Below are 26,378 nucleotides of genomic sequence, written 5' to 3' on the forward strand. Positions count from 1 at the left end.
TATTCTGGCCTGGAGAATTCCATGGACTGTATAGTCCATAGAGTCGCAAAGAGTCAGACACGACTGAGCAACTTTCTCTCAGGGAGATATGTGAAGGAATTAATTATTATTATTTATTATTAAATTGATACATATTTATAAAAGACCTGCTATATGGCAAACACTCATCTATGAGGTATTTGGTGACCATAAATTTGGATAAAACAGGCATAGTCTCTTCCTGCCTTCATGGTGCTTGTAGTCCTGTGGACATGATATGAAATAAATAAACAAGTATCAATACGTAAATAAAAACTGTGATAAATGTTATGAAGAGAGATTCTGTAGGGAAAATACTGGGAAAGAAGAGAGGAATCTATTACAGATGGACTAAACAGAGGGTGTTTCTGTGGAAGATGGTGTTAAGCTAAGAGCTGAAGTATAAAGAAAAGAGTCCCAGGTAGAAAGAACAGCAGCGAATAAAGAACCTAACTGACAAAGATTAAGGAAGGTCACAGAGGCGGAGAGAAGCAGAAGATGAAGCGGTGTTGAAAAATGAGATTTCCCTGATGACCCAGTGGTAATGACTCCATGCTTCCAGCACAGGGGATACAGGTTCCATCCCGGCACAGGGAACTGAGATCCCACATCCCCTGGGGTGCAGCCAGAGAGAAGGAAAATGAATGGCTATGGCAATCAGCCCGGGCCCATAGGGTCTCAGTGGTTATGGTAGAAGCGTCTTCAGACCAGCTTTGCTTGATGCTGTTTTGCCCTTGGCATTTCTGTCCTACGTCATTTGGTCTTTCTTCTGGTCCCCTGGGTGTATTAGTAGAAGCTTTCAAATCTACCACCCAACCCTACCCTCCTGCATCTCCTGCCAGTGTACAGCGTAAAAAGCTTATGACTGCATAATAAGTTTCTCAGTGAGTCCGAATATTAGTTCCATGATCTGTTCTATATAAAACGGTTTGGGATCAAAAAGGTTTGAAAATTTCTGAATACTGTACCACTCTTAGGAGCTTTAAACATGCATCAACATAGGTTCTGGGAAGTTCTGTAGTATATACGTATATGAATGTGTTTCTGTATGTGTGTGCACCTTTAGTGAACTTGCTATTGCTTAACCATTATTTCCAGGTTTACATTAGGAACTGTTTTAGAAGTTTCTTCTTAGAAATATGTATTTTAAGGGGTTCCTTATGCTCCTGAGGCTGGCCTGCTTTTAGTAACTAGACCTGTTTTATGGATTTGCACATTAAGTTGTGTTTAATAATTTTCTAGAATCTGGATAATTCAAGCCAGGAAAAAACAAACAAACAAACAGTTTGCTTCAGTGGTTTAGCTTTTCAGGCAGAAGAGTTTTCTTGACCTGAATTATGTGGTTAATTGCTTCAAATCCTGATTATAGTTTGTATGTGAAAATAATACCTGAAAGTACCAATAAGGAATACTGGAGTAAAAGCTTACTAAGTAATCTATCCTTATGGCAGAAAGTGAAGAGGAACTAAAAAGCCTCTTGATGAAAGTGAAAGTGGAGAGTGAAAAAGTTGGCTTAAAGCTCAACATTCAGAAAACGAAAATCATGGCATCTGGTCCCATCACTTCATGGGAAATAGATGGGGAAACAGTGGAAACAGTGTCAGACTTTATTTTTTTGGGCTCCCAGATCACTGCAGATGGTGACTGCAGCCATGAAATTAAAAGACGCTTACTCCTTGGAAGAAAGTTTATGAGCAATCTAGATAGCATATTGAAAAGCAGAGACATTACTTTGCCGACTAAGGTCCATCTAGTCAAGGCTATGGTTTTCCCAGTAGTCATGTATGGATGTGAGAGTTGGACTGTGAAGAAGGCTGAGCACCGAAGAATTGATGCTTTTGAACCGTGGTGTTGGAGAAGACTCTTGAGAGCCCCTTGGACTGCAAGGAGATCCAACCAGTGCATTCTGAAGGAGATCAACTCAGGGATTTCTTTGGAAGGAATGATGCTAAAGCTGAAACTCCAGTACTTTGGCCACCTCATGCGAAGAGTTGACTCATTGGAAAAGACTCTGATGCTGGGAGGGATTGGGGGCAGGAGGAGAAGGGGATGACCGAGGATGAGATGGTTGGATGGCATCACGGGCTCGATGGACGTGAGTCTGAGTGAACTCCAGGAGTTGGTGATAGACAGGGGAGGCCTGGCGTGCTGCGATTCATGGGGTCGCAAAGAGTCGGACACAACTGGGCGACTGAACTGAACTCAACTGAACTGAATATTAAATAAGTTTTATTGGTTCTGCTCCTGTTTCTCAGTGATATCCTTTTCCAGAGTTATAGCTGGCCCTCTGTGTCTGGGTTCTGCATCTTGTATAGCAGACTGTACTCTGTAGTTTTATGTCAGGAACTTGAGAACCCACAGATTCCAGTCTCCATTCAGTGGGGCCTGGAACCAATCCCTGAGGATACCATGAGATGACTGTCATCACAGTTATATTTTAGTTGCTAGCTTGTGATGTTTTTAGGACCAATAATCTAACTTATTCTGACACAAGCCTTTGGGCAGAACATAATTTTCTTGACAAGGCTGAGACTTAAGGAAGAGTGCTTTTAAAATCCTGATTATTTTTTAGCAGAGTTCCTGAACTATGCATTTTTCACATTTGCCCTATCTTCTGGTTTACAAACACCATGTCTAACATTGGAAACACAAGTGGTTATGCCTCCCTGTGGATGATTTCATTCAGTGATACTGTACCCACTTCCTGTTGCTGCTCCATGCGCTCTGCTCCCATCCGACTAGCTAATTTCCTGTTATTTACGCATATTCTACATTTGCAACTTTAGCTCTTTGTTTGCACTGCCTCCACTTTCGGTATTTTTCTTCCTTCTTTTCTCTCATTTTCCCTCCCTCTTCCCTGCCTCCCTTTCCTTTTATCTGTACCTACCTTTCCGGTGTATAAATCTCTTACAGTCTGGCCAAATAGCATCTCCTCCATGAAGCAGTCGCAGGTTATCTGTTGAGATAATTATCTTACCCACTTTGCTTTCTGTTTTGTTGTGTGTTGTGGTCAGGCACTGTTCCTTGTTGCCCATTTATTAGTATATAAGGTGACGCTGAACACAGTGCCAATGAGAGCCCAGCCACATTGTATATTAACGGCTCTTTCCTTTTACCCTCCACTCTATTTTTCTTACCATTTACCACACAGCTCAGCAAGGGACTGGACCTCTGACAGTGTTTGCTGCTTGATTGAACACTGGTTTCTGAGTTACTGGTAGTATGAATTTAGGCCACTGAGCACCAGGTTGCAATCACATCAGCCATGAGTCCAGTTGCCTTTCTAAATGTATTAGTTGTGACAGCTATGTACCTTGCAGTCAGGAGCCTAGCTCTGCCCCTAGTGGTCAGTTTAGAAAAAAACTGACATCTTAACAATCATGAGACTCAGTCCATGAACACACTGCTGCTGCTACTAAGTCACGTCAGTCGTGTCCGACTCTGTGCGACCCCATAGACGGCAGCCCACTAGGCTCCCCCATCCCTGGGATTCTCCAGGCAAGAACACTGGAGTGGGTTGCCATTTCCTTCTCCAGTGCATGAAAGTGAAAAGTGAAAGTGAAGTCGCTCAGTCGTGTCCAACTCTTCACCACCCCATGGACTGTAGTCTCCCAGGCTCCTCCATCCATGGGATTTTCCAGGCAAGAGTTCTGGAGTGGGGTGCCTTTGCCTTCTCCGATGAACACACACACACATGTATATATCTTCATTTGATTTTGTCTTATTTCTTTTATCAGTGTTCTGTAGATTATAGCATAAAGATTCTGTTCATATTTTGTTTGATTTTGTTTCTAACTTTTTGCTTTTGGTCCTATAATAAATGGTTATTTTGAAAAGTTTATTTTCCCATTTTCATAGCTATTTTGTAGACAATTGATTGTTGTATACTGACTTTATATTGCACAACTTTGATAAAATTTTTTCTAGCTTTTTTGGTATATATTTTTGGCTATTTTCTACCCAGGCAATCACGTTGTCTGCAAATTTGTTTCTTTCCAATTTGTATGTCTTTTGTTTTTTTCCTTGCCTTATTGCTTTAGTTATGACTTCTGCTGTGAAATTGAAGAGGAAAGGTGAAAGTGGAAATTCTTACCTTATTCGTGATCTTAGCATCAAAGTACTGAGTCTTTTATTTTCTAGTTGTGATGGTAACTGTAACACTTTTGTAGATTTCCATAATCAAAGTTCTCCTCTTTCGTTCTTAAGTTGCTGAGAGTTTTTTGTTTGTTTGTTTATTAAACAGTTTTCTGAATGAGAGTTTCTTTTTTCTGGATGTTGAATTTTTGTCAGTTACTTTTTTTGCCTCTTTGAGGTGATCATATGTATTTGATTTTTTAATGTTGCATTCCTAGATAAACTCCTCTGTATACTGATTCATTCTAGAATGAACTACTTTTATATACTGTTGAATTAGATCTGTTATAGCTAAGCTTTGGTTGATATTTTTTTTCTGAGTCAAAATTCATGTTTTTCTGTATTTTTCTTTTCTTATAGCATCTTTGATTTTGCACTGGGATAATGCTGGCCTCATAAAAGAAATTGGAAATTACTCCCCATTTTGGGTTTTCTCAAAGAGTTTGTGTAGATTTTTATTATTTGTTCTTCAAATTTTTAGTACCACTCATCAGAAAAGTCATCTAGCCTGGAGTTTTGTTTGCAGCTTTTAAACATGAATCCAAGTATTGTAATAGGTACCGGACTATTCAGCTTATACATTTCTTCTTGAGTGAGATTTGGCAATTTTTGTTCAAGTAATTTGTTCAATTTTATATAATTACACTTTATAGCTGATTTAAAATATGCTAATTTCTGGTGTATAGCAGAGTGATTCAGTTATATATACACATATATAGTCTTTTTCAGATTCTTTTCCATTATGGTTTATTACAATATACTGAGTACAGTTTGCTCTGCTATATAGTAAGACCTTGTTTGTTGTATTTATTTTCATATTATTCAGAATATCTCTTTATTATTTAAGTTCTAATTTGTAGTGATGTCTCCTTCTCCATTCCTGATATTGCTAATGTATAGCTTCTCTCTTTTGTCTTGGTCAGTCTGGATAAGTTTATCAATTTTAGTTATCTTTGGGATTTATTGAATTTTTTTCAATTGTTTTAATTTTCAATCATACTGATTTCTGCTTAAATTTGTTATTATTCCCTCCCTTATGGGAGAATGTAGTCTTTCTAGTTTTACTAGAAAACTAGTTTTATGAAAATCTACTCTTTCTAGTTTCCTAAGGTAACTTGGATCATAGATTTGAAACTTTTCTAATATTAATATAATAAATTTTTGTAAGTACTTCTATCATGGGTACATTCCACAGATTTCATTATTATTCTTTACTTTCATAATTCAAATTATTTTCTAATTACTTTTGTGATGTCCTCTTTGGCCCAGTGGTTAAATAAAGAGTGTGTTACCTATTTCCCTAATATTTGTATTTTTTAGATATTTTCCTGTTATTGAATTCTAGTTTAATTACATTATGTTCTGAATATACACACATATGATTTAAATTCTTTTAAACTTGCCACAGTTTTTTGGCTCATGTCAAAAAACAAGCACTTCCTTCAGATCTGAACTGAAAGAAAACGGGGGAAAATGAAAAGTTTCTGTCTTTACACTTTAGTTCCCTCTCACAACTTTCCTGCTTTTGTTTATTTGTCAAGATGCTCAAGTAGCTTGCTTTTTGTATCTGCTTGTAATCAGTGAGGCATATAATATTCAGTTTCCTTGGTCCATTTCTGCTAGAAATGCAATACCTAAAATTTTGCATATATTTATTTAATCCTCTCCACAATTCATTAAACAGGTATTACCATTTTCCCAACTTATGATGAGGAAACTAAGGAATGGTTTGATTTAGTTAATTGCTCTAGATCCCAAAGGTGCAGAACCTCGGCAGTCTGGGTCCAGAATAGCTCTCTTCACCACTTTGCTATGTCACTTCTGCTAAATTACTGTAACAATACATGCTGTTCCTTCCCAGCTGGCTCAGCAGCAAAGAATTCTGCTGCCAATGCAGGAGACACAGGAGACACGGGTTCAGTCCCTGGGTGGAGAAGATCCCCTGGAGAAGGACATAGCAACCCTCTCCAGTATTCTTGCCTGGAGAATCCCATGGACAGAGGAGCCCGGCTGGCTACAGTCCAAGGGGTCACAGAGTCAGACACACCTAAGCAACTAAGCATACAGGCATGAGAGGGATTCAGATATGCACACTAGACTAACATAGAGTTTTGAAAGAGCCTAGAACAACAGCAAGAAATAGTCAAGTCAAACAGAGACACACTTAAGAACTTGCCAGACAAAAGGAAAATAATTGATGAAGAAATTCCCAGAGAGTTCACTAATGGGAAAGGAACCAGGCAGTATTAAGTGCTAAAATGTTCATGGGAGGGAGAGAGGGATTTGGGGAGTAGGGGGTTGGAGAGAGGAGGGAGAGGAGGGTGAAGAGGTGGATGTTATATTGCTTATGCTATTTAAGGACTGAAAATTAGTACTTTTGACAGAATATAAAAATCTTTTCCATTTAAACAGGTTTTTCTATATAGCAGATTCTCAATAAATACATGTCACATGCATTAATGATTATGATATTTTCTTTCCTTACTTCTCCGTACATGAGAAGTGAAAACAGCCCTAAAAGTTGGAGAGCCTTAGCTTGAGACTGTAAAGATGGGAAAGGAAAAAGATTTATTCAGTATTCAGCCATAAATCAATGACTTACTTTCACATAAAACTATACTTAAATTCCATACTGTCTCAGTAATAGCCCTTCATATATTCTAGCTGAAAGAAGCTTCTCTGATGGCTCAGTGGTAAAGAATCTACCTGCAATGCAAGAGCTGCAGGAGACATGAGTTCGATCCCTGGGTTGGGAAAATCCCCTGGAGGAGGGCTCGGCAACCCACTCCAGTATTCTTGCCTGGAGAATCCCACGGACAGAGGAGCCTGGTGGGCTACAGTCCATAGGGTTACAAAGAATCAGACATGACTGAGGTGATTCAGCATGCATACATATTCTAGTGGATCCTAGATTAGCTCATATTTTAAAGGGAATTCACTCAGTTAATCCATGATTTCTTTAGTTGCATGAGAGGCACCAGAGAAACTAAATGAATTTGCAGGTGGAACAATGGCTTGGAACTTCACTACTCAGCCTTGTTTTTTTTGTTGATATTCTTCCCAATTCAGATTTAACAATTAAATTTTATTTTTTTGAGTGCCTATCGTTTGCTCTTATTGTAGTGCAGTTTTATTGAGTAAATATTTTAAGGTAGAGTGTGTGATTGTGTACACATTTGAGTGTAGAGAAACTGCTTTCAGTGAGAGAATTCAGACTTATCATCTGTATGCAGTAAGCAGTATGATGGAGAAATCTTTGGTCACACTATATTCTTTGCAGATAACCTCAGGCACTCTGTGAACATCTCTGGAGAGTTAGAGCGAAATTGTAATGATCACAAATATGCATTTATTCTTGCCTGTCATAATAAAAAGCAGAAGATAAAATTTTAATTAAATTTATTATCTTACTTTGAAATTTCAGATTTCAAAAGAAAATGAGAAATTAATCATCAGAAACCATGGCTAATTCAGTCAATACTAATTTGAACCTGAAATGTAATCTCAAAAGGAATTCAGTTGGTTCTGTGAATGAATTAACTTCTGATGTCTATATTAGAAATGGCCTGAGGATATAGCCAAAGCTTCAGTTTTAGTTTTTCTCAAACACATAGTATTTAACTGGCCTTGGGTGGATGTGTGGGACATTAAGGACTTTGCAGTATTTGATGTTGCTGAGATAGCACTTCCTCAAAGCCCTCTTTAGTACGTGTGAAGGAAGAATCAACCTCCATCCAAATTAAACTTCTCTCTGCACGCCTCTGCTTCTTGAGATAGGCTTGAGATGGACTGCTAGGAGCCATTACATTTGGAACACGCAGCTGCCGAATAATAGTATCAGGAGAAAAGCTCTGTCATCTTAAGTATAGACAGTAGACGCCTGTCCTTTAGATAATTTTCAGATGACAGAGAAAGCCATTTAAAAATATCCAAGCATCTAGTAAATTTCTATAAAACTCTCTTGTACCATTTTTTTTAAACCTCTGCTGTATAATAGCAATTAAAAAAACAAACAATATGTTTAGGGCTGGTGACCAGTTTTACAAGCTTTTGTTAAGTAAGCAAAATGTCATGTGTCACATGAAATATTTATAGAGAAAAATTTCCTTGAAATTTCAACCTTTTCCGGAACATTCGATGAAAATTCCTATTCTTTGGATGTTGTGTGAGTAGCAACCGAAAGTGTCATACTGTGAAGGAAAGAGAAAAGTCAAAAAGAGGTTAATATTGTATATTAACCCATATCTGTGGAATCTAGAAAAATGGTATGCTGCTGCTGCTGCTAAGTCGCTTCAGTCGTGTCCGACTCTGTGTGACCCCATAGACGGCAGCCCACCAGGCTCCGCTGTCCCTGGGATTCTCCAGGCAAGAGTACTGGAGTGGGGTGCCATTGCCTTCTCCGAGAAAAATGGTATAGATGATCCTATTTGCAAAGCAGAAATAGAGACACAGATGTAGAAAACAAATGTATGGATGCCAAGGAGGGAGTGGGGTGAATTAGGAGATTGGGGTTGACCCACAAACACTGTCGATACCAATATTACTAATGAGAACATACTGTATAGCAAAAGGAACTCTGCTGAGTGCACCGTGGTGACCTGAATGGGAAGAAAATCCGCAGGGAGGGAATTTATGTATACGTATGCCTGATTCATTTTGGTGCACAATAGCAACTGACATAGCATTGTAAAGTAACTATGCTCCAATAAAAAATAATTTTAAAAAAGAGAGAAAGTTAAAAGCCCACCTTAGAACAAAAGAACTTCTAACCAACCCCAGAGTGGCTGCTAAGCCTGTGGAGCTTTTCTGTCCCACCTCTGGGTCTCAATGTTCTCATCTCTTAAATGGAATGAACCCTGGTTTCCTTAAGTCTCAACTCTGTACTGTGTTAGAACATTTTATCTCAGTGTTTGAAAGAGTGGTTATAGTAGACATATGTAACCAACCTCTTGGGAAGCGTTGTCTGAGATTAAATCAAGCATATTTTCACATATTTACTTTGTAATTCTTCAGATTGCTTTCCTTTTTGTGAGGACACAGAACACAGTGTAACAAGTCAGGTGGCAGACTTGCTATATTCCCAAAGCTGCTCCAAGTGCTTCCTGTTAGGATCTTTGATTTAGAAACTTTAAGTTCTGGGCTTCCCTGGTAGTGCAGACAGTAAAGAATCTGCCTGCAGTTCGGGAGACCCGGGTCCAGTCCCTGGATCAGGAAGATCCCCTGGAGAAGCAGATGGCACCAGCTATAGTATTCTTGTCTGGAGAATCCATGGACAGAGGAGCCCGGCGGGCTACAGTCCCTGGGTTGCAAAGAGTGAGACATGACTGAGCGACTAAGATTTTAAAGTCTGGTGCAAATCTGTTGTGGTGCTGAAGTGTTCTGAGTTCTCAGGGTTAAGGATGCCTTATCACTGGAATTGACAGAGCCTCCCTTTCTTACTTTATATACACTGGAGATACATGTCGTTTTTGTCCTAAACTGAAGCAGATCAGCAGCCGGCAGACTGGCCTCTGACACTGAGCCAAAGGCATAAATCTTCAACTATGCTTGTTCTAGGGAGTTCTCTGTATTGCTTCTTTGTGTTCTGTCCTTCTGAACATCAAGAATTTGCTAGTTTCAGTGACCATCTGATACTCACTGTGATTTAGACCTATTTCTTACCTTATATTTGCCTTAAAGTGGTGGGTCTCAAGCTTGAATATGCATAAAAATCATCTGTGCTATGATGTGAATTCAAATTTAGTAGATCTGGGGTCTGGCTCAAGGTTCTGCGTTTCTCAGAAGCTTCTGGGTGATGCAGACACCACAGATCAGGAACCACATTTTCAGTGGAAAAGCCTTTTGGTTATGTTCTATCCATGTGTCTTCTATTTCATGTCTGTGTTGATTCCTCATGTTAAAGAAAGCATAGCTAACTAAGTCAATACTGAGCCTCCAAAGCTGGATTTCTGATCAAAGTGGAGCCTTGACAGCTCACATCTTTAACCCTCTCATGACAAAGCATCACCTCACCAAATTTAATGTAGGTGGTTAAACCATACTGATGGCCTGAGGAATTCAACTGTCCTCTGACACAACTGGTTAATTGGTTTTCCTGGGCAGAATCATTGCCCCTGAATGTGCATCCATTGCTCTGATGAGAGTTATCCTCTGTCTGTTGAGGACACTCATGAGAAGACAGAGAGGATTTTGACCTTAAATATATGCTTGATTTTGTTTTTTAGGTAAAATATTTGCCAACTTATGCCATTTTTTCCAAAGAAAAACTTTTCCCTGGAATCATATTTTTAATTCTGCTATTACTTTTGAAAGATGAAACATAAGAATAAACCCCTGTTACTGAGAATATGACCTAAATCAAATTCCTTGTGATTGTACAGTGGAAGTGAGAAATAGATTTAAGGGACTAGATCTGATAGAGTGCCTGATGACTATGGACAGAGGTTCATGACATTGTACAGGAGACAGGGATCAAGACCATCCCCATGGAAAAGAAATGCAGAAAAGCAAAGTGGCTGTCTGGGGAGGCCTTACAAATAGCTGTGAAAAGAGACATGAAAAGCAAAGGAGAAAAGGAAAGATACAAGCATCTGAATGCAGAGTTCTAAAGAATAGCAAGGAGAGATAAGAAAGCCTTCCTCAGTGATCAATGCAAAGAAATAGAGGAAAAGAACAGAACGGGAAAGACTAGAGATATCTTCAAGAAAATTAGAGATACCAAGGGAACATTTCATGCAAAGATGGGCTCGATAAAGGACAGAAATGGTATGGACCTAACAGAAGCAGAAGATATTAAGAAGAGGTGGCAAGAATACACAGAAGAACTGTACAAAAAAGATCTTCACGACACAGATAATCACAATGGTGTGATCACTCACCTAGAGCCAGACATCCTGGAATGTGAAGTCAAGTGGGCCTTAGAAAGCATCACTATGAACAAAGCTAGTGGAGGTGATGGAATTCCAGTTGAGCTATTTCAAATCCTGAAAGATGATGCTGGGAAAGTGCTGCACTCAATATGCCAGCAAATTTGGACAACTCAGCAGTGGCCACAGGACTGGAAAAGGTCAGTTTTCATTCCAATCCCAAAGAAAGGCCATGCCAAAGAATGCTCAAACTACTGCACAATTGTACTCAGCTCACATGCTAGTAAAGTAATGCTCAAAATTCTGCAAGCCAAGCTTCAGCAATACACGAACTGTGAACTTCCTGATATTCAAGCTGGTTTTAGAAAAGGCAGAGGACCAGAAATCAAATTGCCAACATCCACTGGATCATGGAAAAAAGAAGAGAGTTCCAGAAAAAGATCTATTTCTGCTTTATTGACTACGCCAAAGCCTTTGACAGTGTGGATCACAATAAACTGGAAAATTCTGAAAGAGATGGGAATACCAGACCACCTGACGTGCCTCTTGAGAAACCTATATGCAGGTCAGGAAGCAATAGTTAGAACTGGATGTGGAACGACAGACTGGTTCCAAATAGGAAAAGGAGTATGTCAAGGCTGTATATTGTCACCCTTCTTATTTAACTTCTATGCAGAGTACATCATGAGAAACGCTGGACTGGAAGAAACACAAGCTGGAATCAAGATTGCCAGGAGAAATATCATTAACCTTAGATACGCAGATGACACCACCCTTATGGCAGAAAGTGAAGAGGAACTAAAAAGCCTCTTGATGAAAGTGAAAGAGGAGAGTGAAAAAGTTGGCTTAAAGCTCAACATTCAGAAAATGAAGATGATGGCATCCGGTCCCATCACTTCATGGGAAATAGATGGGAACCAGTGGAAACAGTGTCAGACTTTATTTTCCTGGGCTCCAAAATCACTGCAGATGGTGATTGCAGCCATGAAATTAAAAGACACTTACTCCTTGGAAGAAAAGTTATGACCAACCTAGATAGCATATTCAAAAGCAGAGACATTACTTTGCCAACTAAGGTCCGTCTAGTCAAGGCTATGGTTTTTCCTGTGGTAATGTATGGATGTGAGAGTTGGACTGTGAGGAAGGCTGAGTGCCGAAGAATTGATTCTTTTGAACTGTGGTGTTGGAGAAGACTCTTGAGAGTCCCTTGGACTGCAAGGAGATCCAACCAGTCCATTCTGAAGGAGATCAACCCTGAGATTCTTTGGAAGGAATGATGCTGAAGCTGAAACTCCAGTCCTTTGGCCACCTCATGCGAAGAGTTGACTCATTGGAAAAGACTCTGATGCTTGGAGGGATTGTGGGCAGGAGGAGAAGGGGATGACCGAGGATGAGATGGCTGGATGGCATCTCGGACTCGATGGACGTGAGTCTGAGTGAACTCCCGGAGATGGTGATGGACAGGGAGGCCTGGTGTGCTGCAATTCATGGGGTTGCAAAGAGTCGGACACGACTGAGCGACTGAACTGACTGAACTGAACTGAGTATTACCAAATTATTTTCCATTATGATTGGAACATCTTCAGTGCATGAAAGTTTCTGTTTCTCCAAATCCTCATTAATATTTGAGGTTTTGAGACTTTGAAATTTTCACTTATTGATGCTTATATAATTTCAGTCTGCTTTTCCATGATAACTAGTAAAGTTCAAAATCTCTTCTTGGCAATTTGTGTTTAATATTTTTGAGTTACTTATTCACATGTTTTGCTAGTTTTTTCTGTTGGGTTTGTTTTTCTAACATTCTTAAGCTCTTCTGGAAACTAAATCTTTATTGGTTATCTTAATTGCACACATTATTTCCCTTTTCTACTTGTTTTAGGTTTTATTTCCTCCTTTTCTAGTTGTAAGGGAAAACTAAGATCACTGATTTGATATCTTCTTTTTTATAAGCATGTAATACTCTAAATTTCCCTTCAAACATATTTTGATATGTACTGTAGTAATTTCATTCTGATTCTAATGAGTGTGAGTATGTTTTATATATACACACATGTTTTTATTGCAATTCTATTCAATTTGTTCAGGTTTGTTTTATGATCTAGGATATAATCTTAGTGAATATTCAATATATACTTTGAAATAAATACGTATATTCTGTTGATGTTGAATTCATTGTATTATAAATGTCAATTAGGTCAAGTGGTTGGTAGTGTTATTACGTCTTCTTTTTTTTTTTTTTAGTTTTTATTTTTAAATTTTAAAATCTTTAATTCTTACATGCATTCCCAAACATGAACCCCCTGATCATGCACCTGGTTTACTATACGTCTTCTATATCCTCACTGATTTGTGTTTACTTTTTCTGTCCATTACTGAGAGAGGGATGTTGATATCTCCAAGCATATCGTTGTAGATTTGTCTGTTTCTCCTTTTAGTTAAGTTTTTGCTTCATGTATTATGAAGCTTTGCTGTTAGACACGTGTGTGTAATGTCCCTTTTGATATTCCTTGGTGTAAAATCTATTTTAATTTTATTAATATAGTCACTCCAGTTTTCTTTTGATGAATGTTTGCATGGTTTACATTTTTTGATCCTTTTACTTTAACCTGTGTATATCATTCTATTTAAAATAACTATGAAGCATATATATCACATTTCAGTTCAGTTCAGTTCAGTCACTCAGTCATGTCTGACTCTTTGCGACCCCATGGACTGCAGCATGCCAAACCTCCCTGTCCATCACCAACTCCCAGAGCTGATTGAAGCTCATGTTCATTGAGTTGGTGATGCCCTCCAACCATCTCATCCTCTGTTGTCCCCTTCTCTTCCCACCCTCAATCTTTCCCAGCATCAGGGTCTTTTCAAACAAGTCAGCTCTTCTCATCAGGTGGCCAAAGTACTGGCATTTCAGCTTCAGCATCAGTCCTTCCAGTGAATATTCAGGACTGATTTCCTTTAGGATGGACTGGTTGGCTCTCCTTGCAGTCCAAGGGACTCTCAGGAGTCTTCTCCAACACCACAGCTCAAAAGCATCACTTCTTCAGTGCTCAGCTTTCTTTATAGTCCAACTCTCACATCCATACATGACTACTGGAAAAATATATAAATTTCATGTTTATATGAAGCATAAATATAACTACGAAGGGCTTCCCGGGTAGCTCAGCTGGTAAAGAATCTGCCTGCAATGCAGGAAACCCAGGTTTGACCCCTGGGTTGGGAAGATCCCTTGGAAGAAGGCATGCAACCAACTCCAGGATACTCACCTGGAGAATCCCCAGACAGAAGAGCCTGCTGTGTTACAGTCTGTGGGGTCATAAAGAGTCAAACACAACTGAGAAACTAAGCACGGAACAGCATGAAGCATATAGTCAGGACTTACTTTTTTTTCCAAGCTGATAGTCTCACTCTTTTAGTTGAAGTATCTGTGTCTGTGTGTGTAGGTTGTTTGCATTTAATGCAATTATTGATGTGGTTGGATTAAGAGCAAACAGTCTACTTTTATATATTTTAGTGATATAATTGTATACTATCATTTTAGCGTGAAAATGAAAGTTAAAGTCACTCAGTCGTGTCCACCTCTTTGCAGTCCCATGGACTGTAGCCCACCAGGCTCCTCGGTCCATGGGGCTTCTCCTGGAAAGAATACTGGAGTGGGTGGCCATCGCCTTCTCCAGGGGATCTTCCTGACCCAGGGATTGAATGCTGGTCTCATCCATTGCAGGCAGAGTCTTTACCATCTGAGTGACCAGAGAAGCCTATCATTTTAGTGTGAAAGTGATAATAACTCCCTGTTCTTCACTCTCATCATCTTGCTACTGATGTTACTTTTACATACACTAGATTGCCGGGAGAAATACCAATCACCTCAGATATGCGGATGACACCACCCTTATGGCGGAAAGTGAAGAGGAACTAAAAGCCTCTTGATGAAAGTGAAAGAGGAGAGTGAAAAAGTTGGCTTAAGGCTCAACATTCAGAAAACGAAGATTACGGCATCTGGTCCCATCACTTCATGGGAAATAGATGGGGAAACAGTGGAAACAGTGTCAGACTTTATTTTTGGGGGCTCCAAAATCACTGCAGTTGGTGATTGCAGCCATGAAATTAAAAGACGCTTACTCCTTGAAAGGAAAGTTATGACCAACCTAGATATCATATTGAAAAGCAGAGACATTACTTTGCCAACAAAGGTCTGTCTAGTCAAGGCTATAGTTTTTCCTGTGGTCATGTATGGATGTGAGAGTTGGACTGTGAAGAAGGCTGAGCGCTAAAGAATTGATGCTTTTGAACTGTGGTGTTGGCAAAGACTGCAAGGAGATCCAACCAGTCCATTCTGAAGGAGATCAGCCCTGGGATTTCTTTGGAAGGAATGATGCTAAAGCTGAAACTCTAGTACTTTGGCCACCTCATGTGAAGAGTCGACTCATTGGAAAAGACTCTGATGCTGGGAGGGATTGAGGGCAGGAGGAGAAGGGGATGACAGAGGATAAGATGGCTGGATGGCATCACTGACGCAATGGACATGAGTCTGAGTGAACTCCAGGAGTTGGTGATGGAAGGGAGGCCTGGCGTGCTGCGATTCATGGGGTTACAAAGACTCGGACACGACTGAGCAACTGAACTGAACTGAGAAGCATACAATATCTTTGCTATTAATTGTGCTTTAGACCAGTGTTTGGTAGATACTAGTCTGCAGGTCAAACAAAGTCTGACTACCAATTAGTTTTGCAAATAAAATATTAGCGTCACATGGCCAGGCCTACGGCTTATGTATTTTCACTATTTGCTTTCACACTGTAGCATCAGAGTTGAGTGACTCTGACAGAGACTCCGTGACTCCAAAAGCCTAAAATTATTTACTATCTGTCCTTAATAGGAAAATTAGGCCAACCTCCGCTTTGGGAAATTGTCTTTTTTAGTTAGTCAAAGTAAGAAAAGGTGAGATTAACGTTTATTTTCCTTTATACCATTTATAGTGCTCTTCGCTTCTTTTGCAGATCCAGATATTTCTGTTATGTCATGCTTGAATAACTTCCTTTAGTATTTCTTGTTGTGCAGCTCTGCTTGTGATGAATTTGTCACTTTTTATTTGTCTGGGCAAAAGTCTTTGTCTCTCTGCATTTTTACAGGTTATTTTTACTTTGTATAGCATTTTTGTCTGATAGTTTTTCTTCTTTCAGAACTTTAAATGTGTCACTTACATAGTTCCTAAGCAGTCCAAAATGTTTTCTTGTTTCTAACATTCTATATGTACTTTGCATTTTTTGCTCTGGTTACCTTATATATTTTTTCCTTAATTTTGGTTTTTAGTAGTTTGAATATGATATATGTACAAATTGGTTTTTTTTGTTTGTTTGTTTTTGTTTTTTACTATTGGGGTGTGTGTGTATGTGACTATTCTGCTTGGTGTTTTCTGTGCTTCTTAGATCAGGGTTCTGATGTCTTTAAATATTTTTGTCTTTTACATTCCTAGCATTTCCATTTGATTCTTTCCAATAGTTTCTGCTAAAGATATCCATCTGGTCATGCAGGTTGTTTGCCTTTTCCACTACAATTTTTAGTGTATTCTCTTTCTGATAATTCCAACTTTCGCATAGTATGAGTCTGGTTTTCTTGATCACTTATTTGCTTTTCTCCTGACTGTGTTTTTATTGTTGTCTTGAGCTTCTGGGCCTTATGGATAGGGCTTTCTCAGTGATTCTGTCCTTCTCTTAGAAATAGAGGATCTGTAACGGAACAATCTCAGGAAACTTTCCTCCCCCTCTCTTGTTCCCATCCCCTAACCGCAGTGAGTTTTCACCTGTGCCCTGATGGCAATGGTGTTGGCCAGTTTTGTTCTGGAGAGAGGCGGGTCCAAGTGACGCGCTATGTTTTTTCCTGCTGCTTGCCTCCCAGAGTCCTGCATTATCAAGGATGCTTTCTTCACATCCTATTCTGCTCCCTGTCTTTCTCATGAGTGTCTGGTGAGGTTCATGAAGAAAAAAGTCTATTGGTGGATACAAACTACTTTCGAGTTTGTGGCTCTCAGTAGCTGTATGTGCTCATGGTAACCTACCCTGACCTTTAGTAAGTCATTAAATATTTTGATTGAATTTCCATTTCAAACTCGTTTGGAGCCTGGCATCCCTTCTTCTGGTGAAAGACAGCTCTGCTCTCTGGAGGAATTTATCTTTGCTAAGAGCTCAGGCTGGTTGGTTGCTTTGAGACCTCAGCTCTCTGCTTACGTAAGGAAAACTTAGCATTTTATATTCTATTCAGCCTTTTCTTGAATTTCTGGTAGGAGTAATAGTCTTTCCATCCTCATGTAAACAGAAATGGAAGACTTCTGTGTTCCAAATATATTTTCCCAGTATATAAATTATCTCACAGTTAAATGGTATCTTTTGCTTACATAATATATTTCTTCTAATGTAGTCAAATTTATTAACATTTTTCTTTATGAACTGTGCTTTTGAAGTGAGGTTGAGACATCTTTACTTACCCAGAGTTCACAAATATGTCCTTTTCTTGGGAAAAAAAAAAAGCTGAAGCCATGGGGCAAATATCCTTAAGTTTCTCTCCCTTATGTGTCAGATCATATCTAATTTTCTATTTACCCCTCCTTTCATTACAGCAGATACTAGCATCTAGATTTTTCTTGCCCCATCAATCATCTCCTTTCTTCTTAATATTTAGTTCCTCTTTATTCTTTTGGTTATGTCCTTTCAGTATTTAAATATGCACATGTGTCCCCATTCTTTAAACAAAGTGAAGTCATCTTTTAACCCAGTGGCATTGTTTATCTGAGAAACAATGATGTTGTTACCCTTAGTCACTCCTCTCTGCTCTCCCAATCATTGCTGGTCCCTTTCCCAGGTGACATGTCTTCTTGCTTTCTGAGATAGTTTTGTGCCTTAAGGTTGAGTCCTTAGTCACCCTTCTTCTCACTGCATGCCCTTGCTTTCTGTGACTTTATGCATCCCTTTGACTTCAACCATTAGTGAACAGTAATTGACCAAAAATATAGTTTAAGAGCCTTAATATCTCTCCCATGATCTAGACCCATGTGTTCATTTGCTTTCTGAATATCAAGGCATCTCAGAAACAGCATGTTTAAAATCAGACTCATCATCTTTGACTGTGATTCCTTCTTCAAGTTCCCCACATATGAATGAATTCCTTTCCAAAAGCATGTTGGTAAGTCCAACAGTTAGCCTAGGTACCCAACTAACACAATCAGCTATATAGTACTATACTGTAATAGGTTTATAATACTTTTCATGCGTAATACATAGAAACAAAACACACACAAAAGAAAACAGTTTAAATCTTACAGTACAGTGCCTTGAACAGTACAGCAGTATAGCACAACAGCTGGCATACGGCAGCTGACATGGAGTGAACAGGCAAGAAGAGTGAGTGAGTGGAGGAGGGTGAGGAGGTGGGAGATGGTTGACCTGAGGGGTCAACAGCAGTAGGAAATAGAGGGGTAGCTGCAGTTTCAATCCCATCTGATGTTGATGGAATGCATGTGTGTATCTTTGCAAGTTCACAACTTGAAGGTTCACATGGAGGAGACTTAGTGTATTAGAGAGCTTAATAGTCCAAACTAGACTGGGTCCCATGTGAAACTTGTGTCTTCCTTTATCTCAACTCTGATATCACATCTAATTCCATCACCAAGTCTAGGTAATTCTATTTAGTAATTGCTTTGAATCCAGATTCTAATTGGTTTGGATCCAGTTTTCTTCTCTAGTTAACTGCTTCTATGTTGGCATGAATTCTTTTTATTATTTTATTTTTCTAGAATATTAGAATTGTGTTCAAACAGGTTGATCTCCTTACCAAGGTGTCACATTCTAGTATATTCTCCCCTTTGACTTTCAATACATTTTTTACTTTTATTTTTTATTTTTTTTATAATTCTTTTTTTTAAATTTTTTCTTATTTTTTATTTATTTATTTATTTTTTTTTCTCTTGTTTGTGTCCTCTCTGCTTAGATATACTTAGTGTTTCCCATCATTGTTACTTTTTATTTGCTATTACTTTTTAGGCTTGGAGATATGGTTAGAGATTATGGCTTTTGTGATTTTAATTTGCACATATGTATTTGAGTGCAAACATATACATATTTTAGGTATTTTTATTCTTTTTTTTTTTTTTAGTTTTTTATTTTTTAAATTTTAAAATCTTTAATTCTTACATGCATTCCCAAACATGAACCCCCCTCCCACCTCCCTCCCCATAACATCTTTCTGGGTCATCCCCATGCACCAGCCCCAAGCATGCTGCATCCTGCGTCAGACATAGACTGGCGATTGAGTTCACATGATAGTATACATGTTAGAATGTCATTCTCCCAAATCATCCCACCCTCTCCCTCTCCCTCTGAGTCCAAAAGTCCGTTATACACATCTGTGTCTCTTTCCCTGTCTTGCATACAGGGTCGTCATTGCCATCTTCCTAAATTCCATATATATGTGTTAGTATACTGTATTGGTGTTTTTCTTTCTGGCTTACTTCACTCTGTATAATCGGCTCCAGTTTCATCCATCTCATCAGAACTGATTCAAATGAATTCTTTTAACGGCTGAGTAATACTCCATTGTGTATATGTACCACAGCTTTCTTATCCATTCATCTGCTGATGGACATCTAGGTTGTTTCCATGTCCTGGCTATTATAAACAGTGCTGCGATGAACATTGGGGTACATGTGTCTCTTTCAATTCTGGTTTCCTCGGTGTGTATGCCCAGCAGTGGGATTGCTGGGTCATAAGGTAGTTCTATTTGCAATTTTTTAAGGAATCTCCACACTGTTCTCCATAGTGGTTGTACTAGTTTGCATTCCCACCAACAGTGTAGGAGGGTTCCCTTTTCTCCACACCCTCTCCAGCATTTATTGCTTGCAGATTTTTGGATCGCAGCCATTCTGACTGGTGTGAAGTGGTACCTCATTGTGGTTTTGATTTGCATTTCTCTAATAATGAGTGATGTTGAGCATCTTTTCATGTGTTTGTTAGCCATCCGTATGTCTTCTTTGGAGAAATGTCTATTTAGTTCTTTGGCCCATTTTTTGATTGGGTCGTTTATTTTTCTGGAGTTGAGCTGCATAAGTTGCTTGTATATTTTTGAGATTAGTTGTTTGTCAGTTGCTTCATTGGCTATTATTTTCTCCCATTCAGAAGGCTGTCTTTTCACCTTGCTTATAGTTTCCTTTGTTGTGCAGAAGCTTTTAATTTTAATTAGATCCCATTTGTTTATTTTTGCTTTTATTTCCAGCATTCTGGGAGGTGGATCATAGAGGATCCTGCTGTGATTTATGTCTGAGAGTGTTTTGCCTATGTTCTCCTCTAGGAGTTTTATAGTTTCTGATCTTACATTTAGATCTTTAATCCATTTTGAGTTTATTTTTGTGTGCGGTGTTAGAAAGTGATCTAGTTTCATTCTTTTACAAGTGGTTGACCAGTTTTCCCAGCACCACTTGTTAAAGAGATTGTCTTTACTCCATTGTATATTCTTGCCTCCTTTGTCAAAGATAAGGTGTCCATATGTGTGTGGATTTATCTCTGGGCTTTCTATTTTGTTCCATTGATCTATATGTCTGTCTTTGTGCCAGTACCATACTGTCTTGATGACTGTGGCTTTGTAGTAGAGCCTGAAGTCAGGCAAGTTGATTCCTCCAGTTCCATTCTTCTTTCTCAAGATTGCTTTGGCTATTCGAGGTTTTTTGTATTTCCATACAAATCTTGAAATTATTTGTTCTAGTTCTGTGAAAAATGTGCCTGGTAGCTTGATAGGGATTGCATTGAATTTGTAAATTGCTTTGGGTAGTATACTCATTTTCACTATATTGATTCTTCCAATCCATGAACACGGTATATTTCTCCATCTATTAGTGTCCTCTTTGATTTCTTTCATCAGTGTTTTATAGTTTTCTATATATAGGTCTTTAGTTTCTTTAGGTAGATATATTCCTAAGTATTTTATTCTTTTCGTTGCAATGGTGAATGGAATTGTTTCCTTAATTTCTTTTTCTACTTTCTCATTATTCGTGTATAGGAATGCAAGGGATTTCTGTGTGTTGATTTTATATCCTGCAACTTTACTATATTCATTGATTAGCTCTAGTAATTTTCTGGTGGAGTCTTTAGGGTTTTCCATGTAGAGGATCATGTCATCTGCAAACAGTGAGAGTTTTACTTCTTCTTTTCCAATTTGGATTCCTTTTATTTCTTTTTCTGCTCTGATTGCTGTGGCCAAAACTTCCAGAACTATGTTGAATAGTAGCGGTGAAAGTGGACACCCTTGTCTTGTTCCTGACTTTAGGGAAATGCTTTCAATTTTTCCCCATTGAGGATAATGTTTGCTGTGGGTTTGTCATAGATAGCTTTTATTATGTTGAGATATGTTCCTTCTATTCCTGCTTTCTGGAGAGTTTTTATCATAAATGGATGTTGAATTTTGTCAAAGGCCTTCTCTGCATCTATTGAGATAATCATATGGTTTTTATTTTTCAATTTGTTAATGTGGTGAATTACATTGATTGATTTGCGGATATTGAAGAATCCTTGCATCCCTGGGATAAAGCCCACTTGGTCATGGTGTATGATCTTTTTAATGTGTTGTTGGATTCTGATTGCTAGAATTTTGTTGAGGATTTTTGCATCTATGTTCATCAGAGATATTGGCCTGTAGTTTTCTTTTTTGTGACATCTTTGTCAGGTTTTGGTATTAGGGTGATGGTGGCCTCATAGAATGAGTTTGGAAGTTTACCTTCCTCTGCAATTTTCTGGAAGAGTTTGAGTAGGATAGGTGTTAGCTCTTCTCGAAATTTTTGGTAGAATTCAGCTGTGAAGCCATCTGGACCTGGGCTTTTGTTTGCTGGAAGATTTCTGATTACAGTATCAATTTCCGTGCTTGTGATGGGTCTGTTAAGATTTTCTATTTCTTCCTGGTTCAGTTTTGGAAAATTGTACTTTTCTAAGAATTTGTCCATTTCTTCCACGTTGTCCATTTTATTGGCATACAACTGCTGATAGTAGTCTCTTATGATCCTTTGTATTTCTGTGTTGTCTGTTGTGATCTCTCCATTTTCATTTCTAATTTTATTGATTTGATTTTTCTCTCTTTGCTTCTTGATGAGTCTGGCTAATGGTTTGTCAATTTTATTTATCCTTTCAAAGAACCAGCTTTTGGCTTTGTTGATTTTTGCTATGGTCTCTTTTGTTTCTCTTGCATTTATTTCTGCCCTAATTTTTAAGATTTCTTTCCTTCTACTCACTCTGGGGTTCTCCAACTCTTCCTTTTCTAGTTGCTTTAGTTGTAGAGTTAGGTTATTTATTTGACTTTTTCTTGTTTCTTGAGGTATGCCTGTATTGCTATGAACTTTCCTCTTAGCACTGCTTTTATAGTGTCCCCCAGGTTTTGGGTTGTTGTGTTTTCATTTTCATTAGTTTCTATGCATATTTTGATTTCTTTTTGATTTCTTCTGTGATTTGTTGGTTATTCAGAAGTGTGTTGTTCAACCTCCATATGTTGGAATTTTTAATAGTTTTTCTCCTGTAATTGAGATCTAATCTTAATGCATTATGGTCAGAAAAGATGCTTGGAATGATTTCGATTTTTTGAATTTATCAAGTTTAGATTTATGGCCCAGGATGTGATCTATCCTGGAGAAGGTTCCATGAGCACTTGAAAAAAGGTGAAATTCGTTGTTTTGGGGTGAAATGTCCTATAGATATCAATTAGGTCTAACTGATCTAATGTATCATTTAAAGTTTGCGTTTCTTTGTTGATTTTCTGTTTAGTTGATCTGTCCATAGGTGTGAGTGGGGTATTAAAGTCTCCCACTATTATTGTGTTATTGTTGATTTCCCCTTTCATACTTGTTAGCATTTGTCTTACATATTGTGGTGCTCCTATATTGGGTGCATATATATTTATAATTGTTATATTTTCTTCTTGGATTGTTCCTTTGATCATTATGTAGTGGCCTTCTTTGTCTCTTTTCACAGCCTTTGTTTTAAAGTCTATTTTATCGGATATGAGTATTGCCACTCCTGCTTTCTTTTGGTCTCTATTTGCGTGGTATATCTTTTCCCAGCCCTTCACTTTCAGTCTGTATGTGAACCCCCTTGTTTTGAGGTGGGTCTCTTGTAAGCAGCATATAGAGGGGTCTTGTTTTGTATCCATTCGGCCAGTCTTTGTCTTTTGGTTGTGGCGTTCAACCCATTTACGTTTAAGGTAATTATTGATAAGTATGATCCCGTTGCCATTTACTTTATTGTTTTGGGTTCAGGTTTATACACCCTTTCGTGTTTCCTGTCTAGAGGATATCCTTTAGAATTTGTTGGAGAGCTGGTTTGGTGGTGCTGAATTCTCTCAGCTTTTGCTTGTCTGTAAAGCTTTTGATTTCTCCTTCGTATTTGAATGAGATCCTTGCTGGGTACAGTAATCTGGGCTGTAGGTTATTGTCTTTCATCACTTTAAGTATGTCTTGCCATTCCCTCCTGGCCTGAAGAGTTTCTATTGACAGATCAGCTGTTATCCTGATGGGAATCCCCTTGTGTGTTATTTGTTGTTTTTCCCTTGCTGCTTTTAATATTTGTTCTTTGTGTTTGATCTTTGTTAATTTGATTCATATGTGTCTTGGGGTGTTTCGCCTTGGGTTTATCCTATTTGGGACTCTCTGTGTTTCTTGGACTTGGGTGATTATTTCCTTCCCCATTTTAGGGAAGTTTTCAACTATTATCTCCTCAAGGATTTTCTCATGATCTTTCTTTCTGTCTTCTTCTTCTGGGACTCCTATAATTCCGAATGTTGGAGCGTTTCATATTGTCCTGGAGGTCTCTGAGATTGTCCTCGTTTCTTTTAATTCGTTTTTCTTGTTTCCTCTCTGATTCATTTATTTCTACCATTCTATCTTCTATTTCACTAATCCTATCTTCTGCCTCTGTTATTCTACTATTTGTTGCCTCCAGAGTGTTCCTGATCTCATTTATTGTGTTATTCATTATATTTTGAGTCTTTTTTATTTCTTCTAGGTCCTTGTTAAACCTTTCTTGCATCTTCTCGATCCTTGTCTCTAGGCTATTTATCTGTGTTTCCATTTTGATTTCAAGATTTTGGATCATTTTCACTATCAATATTCGGAATTCCTTCTCCGGTAGATTCCCTACTTCTTCCTCTTTTGTTTGATTTGGTGGGCAACTCTCCTGTTCCTTTACCTGCTGAGTATTCCTCTGTCTCTTCATCTTGGTTATATTGCTGCGTTTGGGGTGGCCTTTTTATATTCTGATAATTTGTGGAGTTCTCTTTATTATGGAGCTTCCTCACTTTGGGTGGGGTTCTATCAGTGGCTTGTCAAGGTTTCCTGGTTAGGGAGGCTTGTGTTGGAGTTTTGGTGGGTGGAGCTGGGTTTCTTCTCTCTGGAGTGCAGTGGAGTGACCCGTAATGGGTTATGAGACATCAAAGGTATTGGGATAATTTTGAGCTGCCTGTATATTGAGGCTCAGGGGAGTGTTCCTGTGTTGCTGGAGAATTTGCGTGGTATGTCTTGTTTTGGAACTTGTTGGCCCTTGGGTGGAGCTTGGTTTCAGTGTAGGTATGAAGGCTTTTGATGAGCTCCTATTGCTTAATGTTCCCTGAATTCAAGAGTTCTCTAATGTTTTCAGGCTTTGGGTTTAAGCTTCCTGCTTCTGGTTTTCAGTTTTATTTTCACAGTAGCCTCTAGACTTGTCCATCTATACAGCACCGATGATAAAACATCTAGGTTAAAGATGAAAAGTTTCTCCACCTTGAGGGACACTCAGAGAGGTTCACTGAGTTACAAGGAGAAGAGAAGATGGAGGGGATAGTTAGAGGTAACTGGAATGAGATGTGGTGAGATCAAGAGAGGAGAGAGCAAGCTAGCCAGTAGTCACTTCCTTATGTGCGCTCTATAGTCTGGACCGCTCAGAGGTATTTACAGAGTTATACGGGGAAGAGGAGAGGGAGGAAGTAGACAGAGGTGACCAGGAGGATAAGAGAGAGGAATGAGTAGGAGAGAGACAAATCCTGCCAGTAACCAGTTCCTTAGGTGTTCTCTACCGTCTGGAACACACAGAGATTCACAGAGTTGGATAGAGAAGAGATGGGGGAGAAAAGAGACAGAGGCCACCTGGTGGAGAAAAAGGAGAGGCCAGAGGAGGAGAGAGTGGACAAGCCAGTAATCTCGCTCTCAGGTAAACTTGGGTAGTGAAGTTTGGGTTTTTAAATGTACAAAATTGACAACAAAGATTAAAAATCTGATTTTGAAGACAATGGTCTGCTTTTCTGGTTGCCTGATGTCCTCTGCCAGCCTACAGAAGTTGTTTTGTGGAGTTTGCTCGGCGTTGAAATGTTCTTTTGAGGAATTTGTGAGGGAGAACGTGATCTTCCCGTCCTATTCCTCCGCCATCTTTCCCTCCCTCCTCTTTTTTTTAAACATTTATTTATTTATTTACTTATTTACTTTATTTTACTTTACAATACTGTATTGGTTTTGCCATACATTGACATGAATCCACCACGGGTGTACATGCATTCCCAAACATGAACCCCCCTCCCACCTTTTAAAAGGTCTTCCCTTGTGGCTCAGTGGTAAAGAACCCACCTACCAATGCAGGAGATGCAGGTTTGATCCTTGGGTTGGGAAGATGCCCTAGAGAAGGAAATGGCAACTCACTCCACTATTCTTGCTTGGGAAATCCCATGGACAGAGGAGCCTGGCAGGCTACAGTCCATAAGGTCACAAAAGAGTAGGACAGGACTTAGCTACTAAAAAACAGCAACAAAAGCCTTCTAAAAATCAAATCTGCTTAAGGTATACTTAATGTGGTTTCTTGCTGCTGTAAGAATTGTTTAGTCTCTGGCTGTTTTAAACTTCTGCGTGGTATGTAAAGAACTCAGTCTATTTTCATGCATGATCTCCAAACCAAAAAGTTTCCAAACAGACACAGAAAAGGAACTACTGCACCTAACCATAACCCTAGGCAAAGGCTATATTTATCAGCTGGAGATGCTTGGTTTTTACTTTGCCAGTGCTGTAGCTGATTCCTTCTGAGGTCTGTGCCTTGCTGATAACTATCAAACCTGAAATTTGTCCTCAGATGCAGCAAAGATAGAATGGAAATGAATAGAATCATAAAAGGGTGTCAAATAATCTTTGTTTCATAGGTCTGGCTCCATTCTCTCTAAAATTGAGTTCATTTTTCAGTTTCGAACGGGCATGCTTAAAATGGGACTATGTTAGTGGGTCTTTGTGGGTATCTTAGTTTTGTCCTCCCTGAGTGAGTGAGTGAATTCGCTCAGTCGTGTCCGACTCTTTGCGACCCCATGGACTGTAGCCTCCCAGGCTCC

General features: G+C 38.8%; 1 protein-coding gene across 13 annotated transcripts in view; it reads left to right on the forward strand.

Annotated features, from left to right (window-relative positions):
* INPP4B (inositol polyphosphate-4-phosphatase type II B) overlaps positions 1-26,378 on the forward strand; it is an 887,198-nt gene that overhangs the window by 428,169 nt on the left and 432,651 nt on the right. The gene's annotated exons all lie outside the window — the stretch shown is intronic.

This window comes from Ovis aries, chromosome 17 (genome assembly GCF_016772045.2).
Source record: "Ovis aries strain OAR_USU_Benz2616 breed Rambouillet chromosome 17, ARS-UI_Ramb_v3.0, whole genome shotgun sequence".
NCBI lineage: Eukaryota > Metazoa > Chordata > Mammalia > Artiodactyla > Bovidae > Ovis > Ovis aries.